At 41.3% G+C, this 21,632-nt stretch overlaps 1 protein-coding gene across 10 annotated transcripts in view; it reads left to right on the top strand.

Moving 5' to 3' along the window:
- Positions 1-363: 363 nt before the first annotated feature.
- UBAP2 (ubiquitin associated protein 2) overlaps positions 364-21,632 on the top strand; it is a 128,759-nt gene continuing 107,490 nt past the window's right edge. For 9 of the 10 annotated variants that reach the window (XM_032636071.1, XM_032636079.1, XM_032636070.1 and 6 more), the window contains exon 1: positions 364-441. The gene's annotated coding sequence lies outside the window, so the exon portion shown is untranslated. The remainder of the gene's footprint in view (positions 442-21,632) is intronic. The other variant, XM_032636073.1, reaches the window with a different exon arrangement.

The raw sequence follows: 21,632 nt of genomic DNA, 5'->3' as shown, positions 1-21,632 counted from the left end.
GGTTGAACCATATCACGTGACGGGGGGAAAGCGGCCGCAGGGGAGTGACCTGCGGTGCCTTGAGAGGTCATCACAGAGCGACAACGCTGCTCTTGTGGGCATCCTGGATGCGGTGGGTAGTACGTCCCTGATAACTCCGAGTATGAGAAATTCCGTTACACCTCCCTTGTTGGCTCCATCCGCGTACCTCCCCGCCCCCCCTCGAAGCTGTTGGCCTCGCCTGGTGGGCGTCGGGGGCGGCTAAAGGAAGCGACGCGCTCTGTGGGCGGGCTGATGAGCCGCCGCAGCGAGCTAAGTGCAGCGGCCCCTCCTTCGCGCGTGACGTGGAGGTCACGTGAGGGGCCGGACCGCCTCTGCCGCCGCCGCCGCTTTGTAAGAGGCACATTGGCAGGTAACGAACGGCGGCGGCGGCGGGTTCCGAGTCCAGCGAGAGCAGCTGCGGTAATTGCCACCCTCTCTCTCTCCTTTCCCGTTCCAGGTCGCTGAGCGCTGCAGCATGCGCTTCGTAGTCCTGGGTTCAGCTCTTCTTTCCTCCAGACTCCTTCATACTGCCCACCGTGAGGTCTGGCCGAGCTTCCCTCGCCGGCTTCGTGCGTCCTCAGTTTGCCCAGGCCTGGGTGCTGTCCTTCCTCTCCCCCGCGGGTTGTCCTGTGCTCCTTCCTGCCTACCCGGATCCCTGACGGCCCGGCTCCACCCAGCCCCAGGGGGCGCCTACCCCTCCCCCCCGTCGGGTTTCTGCCCTGGAGGGTGTGGTTTTCTCTCCCACCGTTGTCCCTCCCTGCCTGTCCGCTCGCGCTCCCGCGCCACGCTGTCGCTGACCACCTTTCCGCTTTCACGCCTGTCTCTAGTCCTGGGACTGGACATCTCAGAGCCCAACTTCTACACTCTCTAGCCTTTCCCGGCTACCCGGAGGCAAAGTTCAGTTCTGTTTCTCCTCATTCTGGAAGGCTTTGGTGTCAGACACTTGGGACTCAGTTTTCCTCCTCAGTCCTAGTTTCTGTAGTCTGGCTGTGTCACAGTTGTTCTTTAGTGTAGGTTTGAGAGGGGCTTTGTAATTAAAGCGCTCTCTTTTATAACATTATTCCAAATGTTATTTTTTAATTGGTGCATTGCATCTCAGTTTTCTTTGCCGTGGAATCGCTTTCCCACTCTGCTTTCCCACCTTTTCACCTGGATTTTCAATCTAATTAGTTGTCCAGGCATTTCAGGTGCCATCACTAGACTCACCACTCTGGTCTTCGTTTATCCTTGTTCTCTCTAGGAGTTGATTCCATCATTATTCCTGTTATTTCCTGTTTGACATAGCCCTGTAGTTTACTTCCACCTCTGTTGGATATTGTTTCTACGTGTATCCGAGGGTGTCTCCACCAGTATTTAGGCTTACTTTCTTCTGCTCTTCTGTGCCCTAACAATTGATAGCTGAGGTCTCCGTAAGATATCCAAAGATCATCTTTTATTTGAAGGGCATATAATTCACTTTTTGGGTGAACCCAGTTATTTTATATTTTCTCTTCGATTATGATAGTAATTTTTTAAACCAAGGGGTATGTCAGTAGTTAGTGTGTTCCTCACTTTTCACCATGAATTGTACATTCGTAAGTTTTAGTGTCAGTTTGTCTAACAAAAGTGGCAGGAAGGTGAACATAATACCTAAGCTCTCCTATATCCTGGGGATTGGGTGACTCGGGTGGTGTCTGTCTCAGGAAAGGGAATAAATTCCACTCTCCGGAGATGGTAGGGTCTTCCAGTGCACCAGCGTCTCTTACCTACCTGCAGAGCCCCTTGGTTAGGGCTGTCCTCCCATTGCTGTGGAGCCTTCACTTATCGTTAGGCAGAAGTGATTAGTTTTCCCCACACTACGTTTCAGCTCGCAATGTGTTCCTCCCGGTTTTTCCTCCTTAAGGCTAGTTCACATGTGTGGTGAGATTTTTCCCCCGCCCCTGTCTTGCTTCCCACAGCTCTGATTTTCTCCACCTGCTTCCTTATTGTTTCTGACCTTAGATAATTAAAACGATTGAGAGAAGGGAGGTTTTTGTTGTGATTGAAATATGACTGGAGGGAATGAGGCCATGGGAAAGGGTTGTGGTAGTTGTCCCTCCTGCCTATTTCCTGCTGCTCTGGTTTCCTCTGGCCTCTCTCTTTAAATGTGGGAGGGACCAGCAGTAGTCACATGGAGCTGCCTTTAGAGCCAGGCTGAAACAACAGTTAACACCTCTGCTTCCCTTTCCTCGTTAACTGGTGCAGCCTGTGCAGTGCTCACCAGGAGTGTCTCTTGGTATTAGCCTGAGTGACTTTTATTGTTTGGTGAGAAATGGTAGGAGAACATGGAGGAGAATGGGTTTATTTCATGTATCTGTGTTTTGATGGGAACTGGTTGCTCTCTCTACTCCCTTGAGTATAAACTACACATAGAGAGTATAAATCAGTCTTGAAGGTTTGAACTGGTCTGAAGTGAAGCCTTTACTTTTGAAGCCTTTTTTTTTTTTTTTAATGACAACTTAACTGTTAAGATTTTGTTGTTGTTATAAGACACTTTTTTTGGGGGGGTAAGTGTATTATAAAGGATTAATGCCTGCTCAAAAGAAATGGTCTGCATGAATTCACAGACTGTGAAGTTCCTTTGCTTTTAAACAAATCTATCTTGTGAAGCAACCGGTAAGTCAGCAATTATCAGTTAGCTCTTAGTTGTTAATGTGAGTATATGGAGTGTCCTTTAAAAGCTAAATAGTGTGGCACTGGTGGTGTTGACTGGTGAGATGGTGGATCTCTGATAGAGATTAGAAGCAGCTGTTTTCTCTTTTTTTCCCCCAAAAGGAGAGTGGAGATATAACTTGAAGTAAGGCAAAGACAGGAAATATCACTTGGAAGCCTGTGGTAGGTTTTGAAATATTTTTGATCCAACTATCAGATAAGTGTTTAGGGATGGAGTCCTTTTTCTTTTTTAAGTCCAAAGATCAAATTAGTTGGGTTTGTTTTGACGATTATAATGCAAACTTTGTATGCTGAAATTTCCTATTCTTTTTAAATTTATTTTTTGGCCATGTCACGCAGCATGTGGGATCTTAGTTCCCACACCAGGGATCAAACCTGCGCCCCCTGCAGTGGAAGCGCAGAGTCTTAACCACTGGACCGCCAGGGAAGTCCCCCTCCTACCTTTTTTTTGTTCGTTTGTTTTCTTGACAGTGTTTCTTTCAAAGATGTGCCTCCTGTGCTTTTTAAAGAAAGTTATTTTAGTTTTTTTAAAAAAAATATTTATTTATTTTTGTCTGTGTTGGGTCTTCGTTGCTGCAGCGGGCTTTCTCTAGTTGTGGTGAGCAGGGGCTACTCTTCGTTGTGGTGAGCAGGCTTCTTATTGTGGTGGCTTCTCTTGTTGCGGAGCACGGGCTCTAGGCGAGTGGGCTCAGTAGTTGTGGCTCATGGGCTCTAGAGTGCAGGCTCAGTAGTTGTGGCACACAGGCTTAGTTGCTTCGCGGCATGTGGGATCTTCCCGGACCAGGGCTCGAACCTGTGTCCCCTGCATTGGCAGGCGGATTCTTAACCACTGCACCACCAGGGAAGTCCCATTATTTTAGTTGTGAAAATTCTTGGCCTAGGTATTGAAGAACAGGTTCGTGAATTTCTGGCTGACATAGCATGTGTACTACAGTGAGTTTCAATTTTCAGAAAACTCATTTTGATACTGGAGTTATGAGCTCAATTAAATTGGAACCCAGTTAACTATTTGGAATTAATTTATGAAACAGGGCTTGGACTAAGGAATAGGTGTTTCATTTTAGACTAGGCAATGCTCTACTTTTAAAGATTGTTAGGAATGTATTGCTTGTTTTTCTTCATTTGGAACTCTAAAAATAAAAGAACGTATATTTGATTAGGTCAGAAATTTCATTATGAGAATATTTTCAAGGATTTGTAGACTAGAGAATTTCATTTGGATTTAGACCTGTTGCTGTAACTTTGTTTCTTGTGTTATAATTAACTTTTTAAGTAAGATGTCACATAGGAACTTACTTATTTAAAGTTATGTTGTACATACACAAGCCAGTAATACTTTATTTGGCCGTGTCACAGCCTGTGGGATCTTAGTTCCCTGATTGGGGATCGAACACGTGCCTTCTGCAGTGGAAGTGTGAAATCCTAACGACTGGACTGCCAGGGAACTCCCCCCAAAATACTTCAGTGCTTTAATATTTACTCAAAAATTTTTACCTGTCTTAATCTTCTCATCAAATCAGTCCTAGATATACCTATGAAGACTTTTGGAAGCTCAGAGTTGCTTCTCTTTATTAATGTCTTTCTCTCTGTGCCTTCTTTAATTCTTTCCATTCCCATCCTCCTTTCTGTTTTCCTCTTATTCCTCTCTTTCCCTTGTTTTCTCTTTCTCTCTCTCTCTCTTTTTTTTGTTGCCTTCTTCTGTTCCTTCACCCCCCTACAAAAACACTCAAGTCTCAACTGAGGAGGTTGTATTCCTTCTGACTTTCTTTGCCACCATAACATGCTGCTTCCCAAGCAAGCGATGAAAACCTGAAATATCTTTGCAGTCTCATGGGCTTGGGGAAGGTGTATAGTGCTACCTGTATTGTGCATGTCTACACAGCTGGAATGTGTGCTCTTTGAAGGGTGGGATTTTTCATTTGATAATAATATAATGTTTGTCATTGTCAGATCATAAGCAAGGGAATAAGTGGGCTTAAAAAATACAAGTTTAACTGAAATAGGGTCTGGGAAAAAAGTGACTGGCTTTAGGATTGATTTACAAGCCTCACTTTAAGTTGTTTTTTATACCAAACCAGCTCCTCTCCCTCTCTTTTTTCAAGTTAATTTACAAATTTCCATTTTAAAGTTGGTTTTTGAGTCAGGCTGGCTGGCACTATTTTACATAAGAAAATACATTTTAGAAAATTTGAAAAAAAAAAGGAGACTTAAGGGGCTTCCCTGGTGGCGCAGTGGTTGAGAGTCCGCCTGCCGATGTAGGGGACACGGGTTCGTGCCCCGGTCCGGGAAGATCCCACATGCCGCGGAGCGGCTGGGCCCGTGAGCCATGGCTGCTGAGCCTGCGCGTCCGGAGCCTGTGCTCCGCAGCGGGAGAGGCCACAACAGTGAGAGGCCCGCGTACCGCAAAAAAAAAAAAAAAAAAAAAAAAAGGAGACTTAAAATGGTTTTAACATTTTAGTATAAATCCTTTTTTTCCCTACGTGAAGTATATACCTTTTAAAAAATGAGATTGTACTTTGCATACTTACTCATTTTCTATTGAAAAATATAGAATACACACCAAAGGAGGTATATGAGGTAGAAAAACACGTGTAGAGTTTTCAAAAACTAGTTAAATGACCAACCAAGAAATGGAACATTAATGCTACCTAAAATCCCCATCTCCTAGATGTTACTTTTTCTCTTTCCCAGGGGTTATCATTACCCTATATTTTGGCCTTATTATTTTTAAAAATAATGTTTACTTGGTATGTATCCATAAACAATATATAGTTTAGTATTTCCCATTTTCAATCTTGATCTAAATGGGATTGTATGATTTTCTGATACTTCTTTTATATGTTTTAGATTCATCCACATTGATTCTTACAACTCTCCATCATTTTCAGTAGTGTGGTATTCCATTGTAAGGATATGCCACATCTTATTCTATTGTGATGGATGTTCGTTTCATTTCTAGGTTTTTGCAATTACAAATTATACTCGTTCCCCTCGTGAACATTTGCACCCCACCTCAAAACAAGTACAGTAAACTAATTTGCTGAGACTATGTATAACCGAGAGTGGAATTTTTGGGTTGTGTGTGGGGTGTGTGTAACTTCACTAGGTAATCCCAAACTATTTTCCATAGTATTGTACAGTCATTCTTAATGAGGCACCACATTTGAACCACAGAACACAGAAAGTTGAGTGACTGTTTTCTCAGTTCTCTTGAGGATGTTCCATAGCTAGTATCATTCTAGACACCTACAGAAGAATTTAATTCGTACGTACAATGGATACTATAGACATTGGAACTTAATTCTCAAGACCGAATGGGTAAGAGCTCCACATCCTTGCTAACATTTGGTAGTGATTTAATTTTTAGTTTTAGCCAATTCTAGTGGGATGTTTTAGGTAGATCTTTTATGAACACCACACGGCTGGATTTTGCTTTTTAATACAGGCTGCCAACTGCTCTTTTAACTGGAGCATGGAGACCATTCATGTTTATGGTAATTATGGATGTTTTGGATATATTTCTGCCATACCTTTTTAAAAAAAAATAATTTATTTTTGGCTGCATTGGGTCTTTGTTCATGCGTGCAGGCTTTCTCTAGTTGCGGTGCTAGGGGTTACTCCTCATTGCAGTGTGCGGGCTTCTCATTGCGGTGGTTTCTCTTGTTGCAGAGTACAGGCTCTAGGTGTGTGGGCTTCAGTAATTGTGGCACGTGGGCTCCGTAGTTGTGGTTCACGGTCTCTAGAGCACAGGCTCAGTAGTTGTGGCACAGGGGCTTAGTTGCTGCCCAGCATGTGGGATCTTCCTGGAACAGGGATTGAACCTGTGTCCCCTGCACTGGCAGGTGGATTCTTAACCACTGCACCACCAGGGAAGTCCTGCCATACGGTCTTATGCTTGCCTGGTGTTTATTGTTTCTCTGTCCTTTTGCAGTTTTAATTCTTTTTTCTGTTTGCTTTCCTCCAATTAAAAAAAATTTTTTTCAAATCTATAAAATCTGAAAGAGTATGATGTGTACCTTTTAAGTGGAGTTACTACTTAATATTTTAACACATTGACTTTTTTTTTTTTTTTTTTTGCTGTACGCGGGCCTCTCACTGTTGTGGTCTCTCTCGTTGCGGAGCACAGGCTCCGGACGCGCGGGCTCAGCGGCCGTGGCTCACGGGCCCAGCCGCTCCGCGGCATGTGGGATCTTCCCGGACCGGGGCATGAACCTGTGTCCCCTGCATCGGCAGGCAGACTCTCAACCACTGCGCCACCAGGGAAGCCCTACATTGACTTTTTTCTGTATATACTCCACACATTATCTTCTGTGGCTAAATGATTTGAAAGTAAAATGCAAACATCTTGACGTTTATGCCTAAATATTTCCTTAGCAAGTGTCTCTTTACAACAAAAAGCTTCTCTTACAAACAGCCACAATAACATTATTACACCTAGGAAAGTGAATAATTATTTAAAATATAATGTATAATGTCAATAAAAATCTGACATAAATCCACATTCAGATTTTCCCAGTTGTTCAGAAAATGTCTTTTATAACTCCCTATTCAATCAGGGTTTCTGATTTACCCTATTTAGGTATTGTCACTGAAGTACACTACTGAATGATAATCTATTTCTTTCTTTTTTTTTTTTTTAAAGCTTAGGCTAAGTATTTTTTTTTTTTTTTTTTTTTTTTTTTTTTTTTTTTTTTTATGCGTTACGCGGGCCTCTCACTGTTGTGGCCTCTCCCGTTGCGGAGGACAGGCTCCGGACGCGCAGGCTCAGCGGCCATGGCTCACGGGCCCAGCTGCTACCGCGGCATGTGGGATCTTCCCAGACCGGGGCACGAACCCGTGTCCCCTGCATCGGCAGGCGGACTCTCAACCACTGCGCCACCAGGGAAGCCCTAGGCTAAGTATTTTTAATATTTATTTTGGCTGCACCAGGTCTTAGCTGCGGGATCTTCATTGCAGCATGCATGCGGGATCTAGTTCCCTGACCAGGGATTGAACCCAGGCCCCCTGTATTGGGAGCACAGAGTCTTACCCACTGGACCACCAGGGAAGTCCTGATAATCCATTTCTTAAGTGATTATTTTCTCAATTATTTATCAGATATAACTGCCAGTCAGATGATCTGATAAGCAAGAGGTAACTACTGTTGTTACTTAGTTAAGATAATTCTTGCAAATGTTAAGTAAATTGCAGTTTATTGTAGGATAAGTGTAATTTTCTTGGGCCACTGGAAGAGTGAAAGTGTTCTATTAGTCCTTTGCCCACCCCAAGTTTTGAAACACTGATGAAAGTTCCTTTTTGATGTGGGAATGAAGCTAAGCTATTACATTTATAAAAACTTTTTTAGATAGTATATTCTCATGACATTTTATTTCTCTGAAATGCTAAGAATGTAGGTTAATCCAAATTAGGCCTGAATGACAGTTTTTTGTTGTTGTTAATGATATATGCTACTATACAGGTGTTTACTTGAACAAAGATTTATTGTTGCTACTTGTTAGCAACTGTTAGGTGCTAGGGATACAGATGAATAATGCACCCTGTTCTCTAGGTGCTTAATTCTAGTGGGAAGACAGTGCAGTTAGGAATGAGGATGCTGTTGGGAGTGACAAAGGAAAGCACTGCCAGTTGATTCCAGGTACTGGGCAAGTCTTCCTTGAGGTATTGGGAGTCTGAGCCTTACTTTTCCTGGGTTATTCCTGTAGGATCAATTATGGGCATATTCCTGAAGTTATAATTGTTTCTTTTGTTAAAACACTTGGAATGTTAAAACGTTTTGAACGTTCAAAATTAAGTTTTATTGGAATTCGCTGTTATTTGGATTACCATATAATTGTTACCTTTTGTTTGGCCTTGACTTGCTGGTTTATTTGTAGCAACTAGTAAAAGAGAAACAAAGTTATTCTTAATGTAATTTAGTCACATTAAACATTTTCTTTGGGGCAGTTTTTTATTGTAACTTAATGAATGTCTCAATTTTTCCCTTCCAATCAAGATGTCATTTTATTTTGATGAGAAATTTCCTGGTATAATATCAGTTACTTGGTGAAATACTTCTTTGAATTGCTGAAGATCAGATGGCCTCTTAAAAAAATTCTTAGCTTATTTAGTACCTTTTTTAAAAAAATAATAAATTTATATATTTATTTTTGGCTGCGTTGGGTCTTTGTTGCTGCACGCGGGCTTTCTCTAGTTGTGGCGAGCTGGGGCTACTCTTCGTTGTGGTGCACAGGCTTCTCATTGTGGTGGCTTCTCTTGTTGTAGAGCATGGGGTTTTAGGTGTGTAGGCTTCAGTAGTTGTGGCTCGCGGGCTCTAAAGCGCAGGCTCAGTAGTTGTGGCACATGGGCTTAGTTGTTCCGCGGCATGTGGGATCTTCCCAGACCAGGGCTTGAACCCACGTTCCCTGCATTGTCAGGCAGATTCCTAACCACTGCGCCACCAGGGAAGTCCCTATTTAGTACCTTTTTAATTCCTTGTGACTGGGTGTGCTAAGGTTAATGGTGGAAAAAATACCCCTGTATATTACAGAACAATCCAGGTGTTGGTAACAGGAGTAAAATCCTTGTTAGGTAAAGTAGACCATTTACTATTTTTTTATCACAGAAGAACTTGCATTTTTTTAAAGGCAGTTTGAGCTGTTTAATTGTTCTAATGCTTATCTCACTTTATCAAAAGATCCTAGCTGTAATGGGATGTAGCTAGCTTACCATGAACCAATTTATATACTCTGACAGTCTAGCCATCTGTGGGACAAAGAAATGACCAGGAAGCCTATAAAATTACACTAAGAACTCAAGCTGCTATTAAGTAGGGCTGTTTAGTATATCGTTAAGTGACCCTAAAACACCATGGAGTTATTATGGATGTCAAGTAAAGAGTAATTGCTGTTTACATTGAAGGACAGAAAATGAGAAAATGGGTGTTGGAGTGAGAGTTGGCCTTTGGTGATAGTTGTACAGCTTCGTAAATTCTAAAAATCATTGAATTGTACACTTAAGGGTGAACTACTCATTATACCACAGTAAAGTTATTTGAATTGTTTGAATAAATTGACAGTATTTTGAAATAGAATCAACAGAAAAGAAACTGGTCAGTGTACATTAATCCGATAGTTGCTACCATTTATGGTAGCGATTAGGATCTAGGCTAAGCATCTGAGATACATTATCTTCTTTGGTGCTCCTCACAGACTTGAGAAAGAGTAAAGTGGTCAAGGTTGCTTAATCTAGTAATTTTTGTGACTTCCAAGCCTGTGCTCCTAATCACAATACTGTACTACTTATGTGAAGTACTGCTATTGTGAATACAGCCAAGTGCTAGCTGGTAAGTCAAATAGTGTCCACATTTGTGGTACATAAGGCTGGGGTTTTGTACTGGATGGGGAATGAGGGATGGATATGCAAGTGGGGCCGTTGAACTCCTGTGCCTGGTTCCACTGGACTTAATTTCATTTTTATCTGTTTTATATGTTAGGGTTTAGTCACTGGTTTGGTTGGACTTGATTTCTGTGGTTTAAGAAACAAAAACAGCACATCTCCCTTTGCTTTAGTTTTTCATTCTGATTTTACTCGCTGTTCTAATCAGCATGGTGAGCTGGCCTCTAAGCCCTCTGCCAATTTAGGTGCATCCTATGAGGAAGGTCAGACACACAACACTGAGAAGTGGCAATTGATAGCACACCAGCACACTCTAAGAAGAGTGACAGGAAGCCTATAAAATTACACTTAAGAACTCAAGCTGCTATTAAGTAGGGCTGTTTAGTATATCGTTAAGTGACCCTAAAACACCATGGAGTTATTATGGATGTCAAGTAAAGAGTAATTGCTGTTTACATTGAAGGACAGAAAATGAGAAAATGGGTGTTATGTTCAGTATGCTGTTGAGAAAACATGTCTGTGGAGGTTGGAGGCAAAAAACAAAACAAAACAAAAAAACAGGTGCAATTTGGGAGAATGACAAGTGTAGGGATCAGAAAGGAATAAAGACCTTGTATTTATTTTTGATGGTTGGTGGTTTGTGAACAGAAGTTGATGGAGTTTAACAGTTAGCAGTAAGCAGTATTCTAAAAGATTAAACATTCCACTTTTTTTTTTTTTTTTTTTTTGCGGTACGCTGGCCTCTCACTGTTGTGGCCTCTCCCTTTGCGGAGCACAGGCTCCGGACGCGCAGGCTCAGTGACCATGGCTCACGGGCCCAGCCGCTCCGCAGCATGTGGGATCTTCCCGGACCGGGGCACGAACCCGTGTCTCCTGCATCGGCAGGCGGACTCTCAACCACTGCGCCACCAGGGAAACCTAAACATTCCACTTTGACATCAGTTTCATAATTAAGATAGTTCAGACAGATAAATAAGGGTGTGACATTTCAGTGAAGTAGAGAAGAGGCAATTATTGATATTCTGGTTGATACAGATACCTTAGAAATTCTTAGAACCTTTGAGGCTTTAAGTACAGTGACCCTTAATTCAGGTACCTGTAGAAAGTTGATGGCAGAGAGAATGTAAAGGAAGGCATAGATTTAAGGCCTTAAATCCTTTATTACTTGAATATGGGTATAGGAAGAAATGGTGCACTAAAAGAATGGCTTAAAGGTTTTGAGCTCTGGAACACTTGAAAAATGCTGTTGGTTACTTGGAAAATTTTGGAAATCTTCAAATGATGCAGTTTTGGATGAATTCCATTATAGGTGTAGCTATCTAATAGGCAGTTACCTGGAGGCTGAATCTCTGGAGAGACATAGTCTTTAGCTTTTGCTTTGAAGTTGGAGGTAATTATTGATGCCAGTAGGGCATAAAATTTCTCTGAGAAGAGAGAACGTGCTTAAGAATTGAACAATTTTGTTGTTTCAGGGGTGGGAGAAAGATGGGATGCCGCTTAGGATTTGAGAACAAAAGAACTAAGATGGTGTAGTGTCTTAAAAGCCAAGGGAAAAAGTTATACAATGTGTTGTATGCCAGAGGCAGGTGAAAGAATGAGAACAAGAAAGATTCGACAATTATGTGGAGGTTAGTGGTGACCTGGGGAAATAGTATCTTTCCTTCTGTTGCGGTGGTAGGGTGGTGGAAAGCAGACTGAAAGTTAAGGAGTTGTTTAGTGAGGAAATGGAGGCAGTGAGTGTATTCTTTTTGAGAAATATAGCTTATGTAGTCATTACTTACAATTATATGCAGTTTCCAAGAGTACATGGAAGGTAATTTTTCTAAGCCATTGTTTTTGAAATTAATCTGGATGTATAGAATAGTTGAACAGGTTTTGATGCACATCCCTGTGAGAAGGAAAAGGGTATGGAATATTTTCTCAATGTAGTCATAGGAGATTTCCTTATTAAGGAATTTTGTATTTGGTTTGAATGAAAATTGAGCCTGGTGCATAAGTGACAGGTGTGGTAACATTTAAATGGATTGTGTGACTATGTTTTGATGGATACATTCTTCAGGTAACTGACATTTTTTAAAAAGTTGCTTTTGGCATGAGTGAAACAATAATAAGGATGCCATTAGAATAAAACAAATACGCTTTTAAAAAAAAAAAGCCAAGCAATTTAAGACTTTATATCTTGAATATATGAGGAAAGCTGAAGAACTGTAATGAAAAGCTGTGGGTGTGAAGTACTTAAAAAATCAGTGTTTATATTTTTGGCTTATGATATAGCTGTTTTCAAATAGCTTAATAATGGATCTACTGAACCTTTTAAATCAATTGTGAAATATTTGTGTATTTGTAACAGTTGAGTGCCATATGTTTAAATGATTTGTGCAGAGATGTGAAAAATGAGAGTACTTGAAATATTTTATCTGTCTTCAGTAAGAATTGAAGATTTGTATTGTAAATCAACTAAGCTTCAATTAAAAAAATAAAAAGAATTGAAGATTTGTAAAGTTTTGTCTGTTGTGAAAGTATAGTTGGGATTTAATCACTTTTGGCAGTAAAAGTGATTACTATATGAGAGGGGTTAGCAGAGATGCTGCTTTGCCCCAAAACCAAAACAATAAATTAATGTGAGATAATGGATTAAAACTTATAAGTGATTAGGAGTTGAACTAGGTAACATTTTGAGTGTTGTTGAATAGGGCTATTTCCTGAAGTTCTTTTCACATCTTGGGGAGTTTGGAGATTTTCCTGTGTTGAGTATTGTTATGGCTTTTCTGTGCTTGAAAATAAGAAACGAGTTAAACTGATATTACAGTTTAAGATAATGTTTTAGGGGCTTCCCTGGTGGCGCAGTGGTTGAGAGTCCGCCTGCCTATGCGGGGGACGCGGGTTCGTGCCCCGGTCCGGGAGGATCCCACGTGCCGCGGAGCGGCTGGGCCCGTGAGCCATGGCCGCTGGGCCTGCGCGTCCGGAGCCTGTGCTCTGCAGCGGGGAGAGGGCACAACAGTGAGAGAGAGGCCTGCGTACCGCAAAAAAAAAAAAAAAAAGATAATGTTTTAGCTTAGAGTATCAAGAATCAAAAATCTTTGATTCTTTAATTTTTTTAAAATTTTATTTTTGGCTGTGTCGGGTCTTCGTTGCAGCACGCGCGGTCTTTCGTTGCGGCACGTGGGCGCTGTAGTTGTGGTGTGTGGGTTCCAGAGTGCGTGGGCTCTGCAGTTGAGGCACGCCTGGGCTCAGTAGTTGTGGTGCAGGCTTAGTTGCCCCGCAGCATGTGGGATCTTAGTTCCCCGACCAGGGATCAAACCCATGTCCCCTGCATTGGAAGGTGGATTCTTAATCACTGGACCACCAGGGAAGTCCTGAAAATCTTTGATTCTTGATCTTTATAACTGGTTCTGGTCAATATGACTTGACTAAAAGAAAGACTTGGCTTATTGAACTTGTATCCCCAAGATTGGTAAGGTAGATTAGCCTATAGCTCGACACCTTCCCCTTTCTTTCTTTTTTTTAAAAATAAATTTATTTATTTTATTTATTTATTTTTGGCTGTGTTGGGTCTTCACTGCTGCACACGGGCTTTCTCTAGTTGCGGCTAGCGGGGGCTACTCTTGGTTGCAGCGCGCGGGCTTCTCATTGCTGTGGCTTCTCATTGCGGAGCACAGTCTCTAGGCATGCAGGCTTCAGTAGTTGTGGATCATGGGCTCTAGAGCACAGGCTCAGTAGTTGGGGAGCACAGGCTTAGTTGCTCCGCAGCGTGTGGGATCTTCCTGGACCAGGGCTTGGACCCGTGTCCCCTGCATTGGCAGGTGGATTCTCAACCACTGCGCCACCAGGGAAGCTCCACCTTCCCCTTTCTGACTGGGTCTCAGGAAGAGGAAATAAATAACTCAAAGGGAGAAGGCGACTTCCTTGCTTATCCCCTTCCCTATGAAGGCCTTGGGATGGAGCAACTAGTGAGAAGTTAATCTTGCTCTGATGGATGTGGAGCTGGAGGGTGGTGGTAGAATGGGAGTGAGGGTGTGAAGGCAAAAAATTTACAAAAATATGTCTCAGTCTTCATCACAGACTAAGACTATTGGCATTACGTCTATCCTGTTCTAGTGACTCTGAGACTTCACTTGATTCTCGCGAGAGGATAGGTGGGGATAAATGCAGCTGAACATGGTTGTGGAAGAGCCAAGTCAAACTAAAGTTAGGGATAGGAGAATTTGAGATGGGAACATTCAGTTGGCGATTTATTACTCTCAGTTGTGGCATGCATGCAGGATCTAGTTCCCCGACCAGGGATTGAAGCCTGGGCCCCCTGCATTGGGAGCATGGAGTTTTACCCACTGGACCACCAGGGAAGTCCCTCTTTTCTTTTCTGTTTTTTTTTTTTGGTGCTTGATATAATGCATGCTAACATCAGTGAATCAGTGGTTGTCTCTTAAGCTACCATAGAACAACCTGGGGAAAATCAAGAAACATTGAGGGTTTACTCTGTGTAAGGCTTGGGTGGAAAGTCGTCTTTGCCCCCCCCCCCCCCCCCCCCCCCCCCCCCCCCCCGGCAAAGACAGCGAGTCAGTGATTAAAAGCAATGCAGATGATTTTAAAACAAATGACAAGGAAACAGCCTGAAAGATTGTATTGTCGTTGGGTTCAGAAATTATTTTTGGAATGTGGCCATACTGTGCTGCCCAGAAGCCATGCAGATATGTCAATGCTGCCACTTTTGAGAAAGAGGCCAAGGACAAGAAGGATGATGATACAATGAATTTATTTAAGAAAGTAAGTTCCTAGGTATGTCCTGGAGTTAGAATAGTTCATACTAATTCCTCCCATTACCCATCATGTGGCTAAAATAACTGATGTAGAATCAGAAACAGTTAAGTCATGTTTATTGTACTGTATTTGCCAAGGAAGAGAAGTATTGCATTTTAGAAGGCAATTATGTCAAAAAAACTTGGAGCCAAAAACATTTTGGCCCCTAAAGAATTTTCTTTCATATTCCCATAATACACCCAACTTCTCAGCTGAATAGTGTAATTGAGGTGCTAATTATTATGCTACCTTGCTTTTCCATAATAGTTTATATGTTAATGTTCTGTGATAAAAGTACAATATAGTCATTTCTTGTGGATTACAATGATGCAAAACAAGTGAAAACACTGGAAGGCTATTCACTAAACTATTAACAGTAGTTATTTTGGGGTGGTGGAACTGTAGGTGGTGGTTTTATTTTTTCCCACTTTTCAGTGTTTTTTTGGAACTTTGTTACACAGTCATACAGTAAAATAATAAAGCAAAATTATGCTTTTTGCAGCTTTCTCACCTTTCCATTTGAACCAGTTGGATCAAAGTTTTCATCTAAGTTTCTTTGAGGGCAGCAATTCTCAAATTTTATTGTTCATGAAGCCTTGTTTAAACATATCTGATTCACTAGGTCTGGGGTGACCTTGGAATTTGCATTTGTGACAAGTTCTCCGGTGATGCTGATGCTGCTGGTCCAGACACCACACTTTGAGAGCCGCTGTTCCAGAGTGGTGGCTTGACATCCTGGCTGCACATTAGAAATATGGAGAGCTTGTGGGGTTTTTTTGTTTTTGTTTTTTAATTAATTTTTATTGGAGTATGGTTGCTTGACAATGTTGTGTTAGCCTCCACTGCACAACAAAATGAATCAGCCATACACATACAGATATCCCCTCCCTTTTGGACTTCCCTCCCATTTAGGTTACCACAGGACATTAGGTAGAGTTCCCTGTGCTATGCAGTATGTTCCCATTAGATGTCTATTTTATACATAGTATCTGTAATGTATATGTGTCAATCCCAGTCTCCCAATTCCTCCCTCCCCACCCCTTTCCGCCTTGGTATCCATACATTTGTTACCCATACATTTGTTCTCTTTGTCTGTGTCTCTATTTCTGCTTTGCAAACAGGTTCATCTGTACCATTTTTCTAGATTCCACATACATGCGTTATTATATGATATTTGCTTTTCTCTTTCTGACTTACTACTCTGTATGACACTCTCTAGGTCCACCCAAGTCTCTACAAATGACCCAGTTTCGTTCCTTTCTATGGCTGAGTAATATTCCATTGTATATATGTACCACATCTTCTTTATCCATTCCTCTGTTGATGGACCTTTAGGTTGCTTCCATGTCCTGGCTGTTGTAAATAGTGCTGCTCTGAACATCTGGGGTGCGTGTGTTTTTTTTCTCTGGGTATATGTCCAGTAGCGGGATTGTTGGGTCATATGTTCTGTTTTTAGTTTTTTAAGGAACCTCCATACTGTTTTCCATAGTGGCCGTATCAATTTACATTCCCACCAACAGTGTATGAGGGTTCCCTTTTCTCCACACCCTCTTCAGCATTTGTTTGTAGATTTTTTGATGATGGCCATTCTGACCGTTGTGAGGTGATACCTCATTGTAGTTTTGATTTGCATTTCTCTAATAATTAGTGATGTTGAGCATCTCTTCATGTGTTTCTTGGCCATCTGTGTGTCTTCTTCGGAGAAATGTCTATTTAGGTCTTCTGCCCATTTTTTGATTGGGTTGTTTGTTTTTTTGATACTGAGCTGTATGAGCTGCTTGTATATTTTGGAGATTAATCCTTTGTCTGTTGATTCGTTTAAAATATTTTCTCCCATTCTGAGGGTTGTCTTTTCGTCTTGTTTACGGTTTCCTTTGCTGTGCAAAAGCTTTTAAGTGGAGAGCTTTGTCTTTTAAAAATAGATATATAATTTATATACCATAAAATTCATCCTTTTAAAGTATGCAATTCAGTGGTTTTTAGTATATTCACAAGTTTGTGCAAACATCACTATTTCTAGAACATTTTCATCACCCCAAAAAGAAGCCCCCCATTCCCATTAGCATCTATCCATTCTCTCCTGATCCCATCTACTAATCTACTTTCTGGCTCTATGGATTTGCCTCTTCTGGAAATTACATATAAATGGAATAATACAGTATACATATGTGATCTTTTGTGACTGGCTTCTTAGCATAACATTTTCAAGTTTCATCCATGTTGTAGTTTTTATCAGAAATTTTATTCCTTTTAGTACTTGAATAATATGGATAATACTTCATTGTGTGGTTATATCACATTTTGTTTATCCATTCATCATTGGGTTGTTTCTATTTTCTGGCTGTTATGACTAATACTGCTTATGAACATTCCATGTACACATTTCTGGGTGAATATATGTTTTCAATTCTCTTGGGTATGTACCTAGGATTGGAATTGCTTGGTCATATGGTAAGTCTTTGTTTAACTTTTTAGAAACTGCTTGGAGAACTTTTAAAAAAGAATACTGATGTTTGGGTTTTACCTATTCTGAGCAGCCTGATTTTAATAGGACCTGGTTTCATTTTTTAGAAGTTGCTCAAGTGATTGTACTATGCAGTGAGGGGTGGTGATGGATGGTGATCCACTATTCCAGAGTCTTAAACTTTGTTTATTTGATGATGGGAAATTCCCGATGCTTCTGGAGATACCACCACTGTTAAGAATTGGACATGGATAGAAAGGCACTTTTAGCTAATAAGTAAGCTGACAAACCTGGGTTGACATTCTGGTGTTTTCATGGAGTAGCAGTTTTTCTGGGCTCCTCCTTTACTTGTTTCACCATTCTATTGGTTCCTTAGGCCCACTGTGCAACCACAAGATCAGAACATGGCAGGAGATAATAGCATAGTTATCTAGTTATTACTTTTCTTTTTTTTTTTAATTGAAGTATAGTAGCTTTACAATATTGTGTTAGTTTCAGCACAGTAATTCAGTATTTTTGCAGGTTATATTTTATTAGAGGTTATTAAAGATAATGGGTATATAGTAATTCCTTGTTGCCAGAGCCTGTGAGGAACTTAGAAGATTTCAGAAATGGAGGCTGAAAGCAGAAAGCAAACTCTGGATGTGTCACTGTATATGTGGGTGGGTACTAATTCTGGGGGAGCAAGACCAGAGAATAACACACAGGAAGGTAAACAGAATCTGATATACGTAGAACAAGAAAAAAAAGTGTGTGAGTGTGTTTAGCAAGAATTATTACTGGATTTATAAGAAAGCCATTAATATATTCTGGTAAGTGGATTTATAGAAATTCTATTTTAATCTAGTTCCAGTGTAAGTTTTTTTTTTTTAAATTAAAAAAAACCAGACCCTTTACTAGTCTTTGTCTATGGTGTAGTAACCCTCTAATGAATGTAACATCTTGGTATTATTTGGGGAGTGCTTGTTTGATTGCAATCTAAATAAAAAGTACAGTATTACAACTTGTAGGTCTTCTGAAATGCCGTATAGTATACATACCCCCTCCAAGCCCCCTCCCTTTTTAAAAAAAATTTTTTTTTTTTTTTTAAGATTTTTTTTTGGCCATGCTGCAAGGCATGTGGGATCCTAGTTCCCTGACCAGGGATCAAACTCACTCCCCCTGCATTGGAAGCGTGGAGTCATAACCACTGGAAGTCTGAAACCCCCTTCCCTACCTTTTTTGAGAGAAAGGGCTGTTAGAAGAAGGGATTAAGACTGGTCATGAACAGCGAGGGGCTTCTAAGGGATAGGAGGGCAAAGAATCATAAGATAGCTACTGAACTAGGGTCTTGGTTAAAGATAGGGTTTAGAGCCAAGAAATAGCAGTGTAGGAGTGGGACAGATGTAAGGAAGCAGCCATAGGCAGTTAAATACTTTTTCTCCCCTGACCTTAGGTAACCTAAAAGAGAAATATGACTATACCAAATAATTTTTGATGTCCTATAATGTTCAAGGGTTCATCAGCACTCATCTTTTCCGTGGGCAGATTATATGTACAGAATAGCAGATAACATTGTCAGCCAAGCCTGGGCGTAGGGGAGTTAACCTTGTCCACCAACTGCTAGAGGCCTGACCTTGCCCTCAGCAGCTGTGGAGAATAAAAGTATCAGCTTGGTCAGCTCCTGGCACGCAGGGCACAAGAAGTTTAGTTGCGTGTAATTGGGTCTCATACTAGAGTTCCTTGGCACTCCTTGGCACTGTAGCTGCCTTACTCTCTCCTGAGTTGGGGATGTAGACTTCCTCTTGTTGGCTGCTTTGGGCTTCCCAAATTTGTTGAGGTTCTTAATACAAATCAGTGTTCTCTGCAGGAATGAAAAAATGAATTTCCTCTGCAGAAAAAGGTTGAGAATAATGGGTATTTTCTTAATAGAAAAAGCAAGAACAGGGCCTCCCTGGTGGTGCAGTGGTTAGGAATCCGCCTGCTAATGCAGGGGACGCGGGTTCGAGCCCTGGGCCGGGAAGATCCCACATGCCGTGGAGCAACTAAGCCCGTGGGCCACAACTACTGAGCCTGCGCTCTAGAGCCCGCAAGCCACAGCTACTGAGCCTGCGTGCCACAACTACTGAAGCCCATGCGCCTAGAGCCCGTGCTCCGCAACAAGAGAAGCCACTGCAATGAGAAGCCTGTGAACCGCAACGAAGAGTAGCCCCTGCTCGACACAACTAGAGAAAGCCCGCGCACAGCAACGAAGACCCAGCGCAGCCAAGCAATAAATAAATAAAATAAATGTGTTAAAAAAACCCAAAACCCAAAAAACATTACAATAGACAACCAAGGGAGCACCTGTGGGTATCTGAAAGGCTGGGAAGCTAGGTGAGATTCTGACCCAGAACCAGATCTTTTGCATCAGGTATGAGTTACGAAGGTGACGCCAACAGTAGTTATGCCGTCTTAAAGAAGAGGAAGCTGAGTTGGAGTCTGTTGTATATCTGTAATTGATATATGTGCTTGCAGCATAGCATAGCGGGTGAGAACACAGACTGTGGAGCCAGATGGCCTGGGTTTGAATCTTGACCTTACCACTTAACTAGCTGTGAATCTTTGTATGTCTTAATTTCCTGTCTGTAAAATAGGAGTAGTATTAGGATGTATTTCAGAGTGTTGTCAGCAAGGTAATGACTTAATTCTGTATGCGTAAAGCACTTCAGTGGTGTCTGGCACTTGGTAAACAGTATGCATTTGTTGCTATATTATTGTCATTACTTAATGGTTTCAGGCTATTGAGAATGAGTGAATGAGTCTTTGATACAGATGAAGGACCCCCTACCCATCCTTGCCAGTCTAACTAAGACAGTCCTGGCCCCATTGGCCTAAGGACCGAGTGAATAGCATCTCTGTGAGCATTCTTTTTTTTATTTTGAGCTGCGTCGTGCAGCATGTGAGATCTTAGTTCCCTGACCAGGGATCGAACCCGTGCCCCCTGCAGTGGAAGCACGGAGTCTAAACCACTGGACCGCCAGGGAAGTCCCCTCTGTGAGCATTCTTGATGCAGACTAGTTTCTGTTCTTAGTAGTTGAGCTCTTAGCTGATTAAGTAATTCACGTTGTGTGGGTTAATTATATTCTGTTTGAAAAAAAAAAAGACATTTATTTTGCTGTTTCTGGAATATAATTTTTTCTTGATGCAGTGGATGAAATACTCTATGAACCTCCTGGTTTCAGAGGTACCTTCCAATGCTGACACTTTGTGATACTTACTATCTTAAATAAAGCCCTTGGTGCTTTCACCAAAGTCTTCACAGTTCTCAGCATGTTATCAGCAAGTGTTCTGTAACATCTCAGGATGAACAGATGTATCCTTGTTTTTCTGTTAGGGTTTACGTGGTTTGTAGATAAATTTTTACCCAACAATTTTTTTTTTTTTTTTTTTTGGCCGCTCTGCGTGGCATGTGGGATCCTAGTTCCCCAGCCAGAGATAGAACCCGCACCCCCAGATTGGAAGCGCAGTCTTAACCACTGGACTGCCAGGGAAGTCCCCCAACAATATTTTTTTTTATGCCTTTTTAATGTCTAACGTTAGGTAGGGTTCTCTTATGAGTTTGTGGTATTTGCTTATGTAAACTTTAATAGAAGTGCAGGTGGCTGTTAACCATGTCCAGTTCATTCTGAAATTCTGGAACACTTGAAAATGCAGCTCTTTCACTGAGGTATCTTATCTACAAAAAGTCCTTGAAAAAAATAACAGTTAATAAAACATTTTCTAAAAGTGTCCCTTTACAGAGACAGTCTTTGTAGTTTAATCAAATTGGTTTATTCTGGTGGTTTACTTTCCTTCTATTACAAGTAATTTTAGACCATTCTTGCACTTTAGATAATCTAGGAAGCTTTATATGGTATTTTGCTGATTTTGTTTTTAAAGAGGTTAAAAATGTAGTAGCATTTCTTACCCCTGTTAAAATCTATCACATCTTTAATTTACTTTGAATGAGGTGAGGTTAAAATCGGTGTTAAAATTTGGTTGTATAGATTGAATAACCTGGTGCTTCCTGCCACTCAAGAACTTGAGATATGTATGTTTGAGTTTCTACTGGATTATTTTTAGAATCTCTTGCTCTTGTCTGTTTCTATTCTAAGAATTCTCTTGGAACCTGTTCCAGGATAGTAGTTCTTGGGGGTGGAGAGTGATAGGATGGAACACAAGAGTAAACTGAATTCCTGTGGCCTGGCAACTCAGTTGCTTACTGGAGAAGCACTCTCATTTACTACACAGAGCTTTTTTTTCCCAGAAAAGGGAACAGAGAATT

The sequence above is a fragment of the Phocoena sinus genome, chromosome 6 (genome assembly GCF_008692025.1).
Source record: "Phocoena sinus isolate mPhoSin1 chromosome 6, mPhoSin1.pri, whole genome shotgun sequence".
Taxonomy (NCBI): Eukaryota; Metazoa; Chordata; class Mammalia; order Artiodactyla; family Phocoenidae; genus Phocoena; species Phocoena sinus.
Note: the sequence above shows the minus strand (reverse complement) of the source record. Positions and strands in the feature narration are given on the sequence as shown.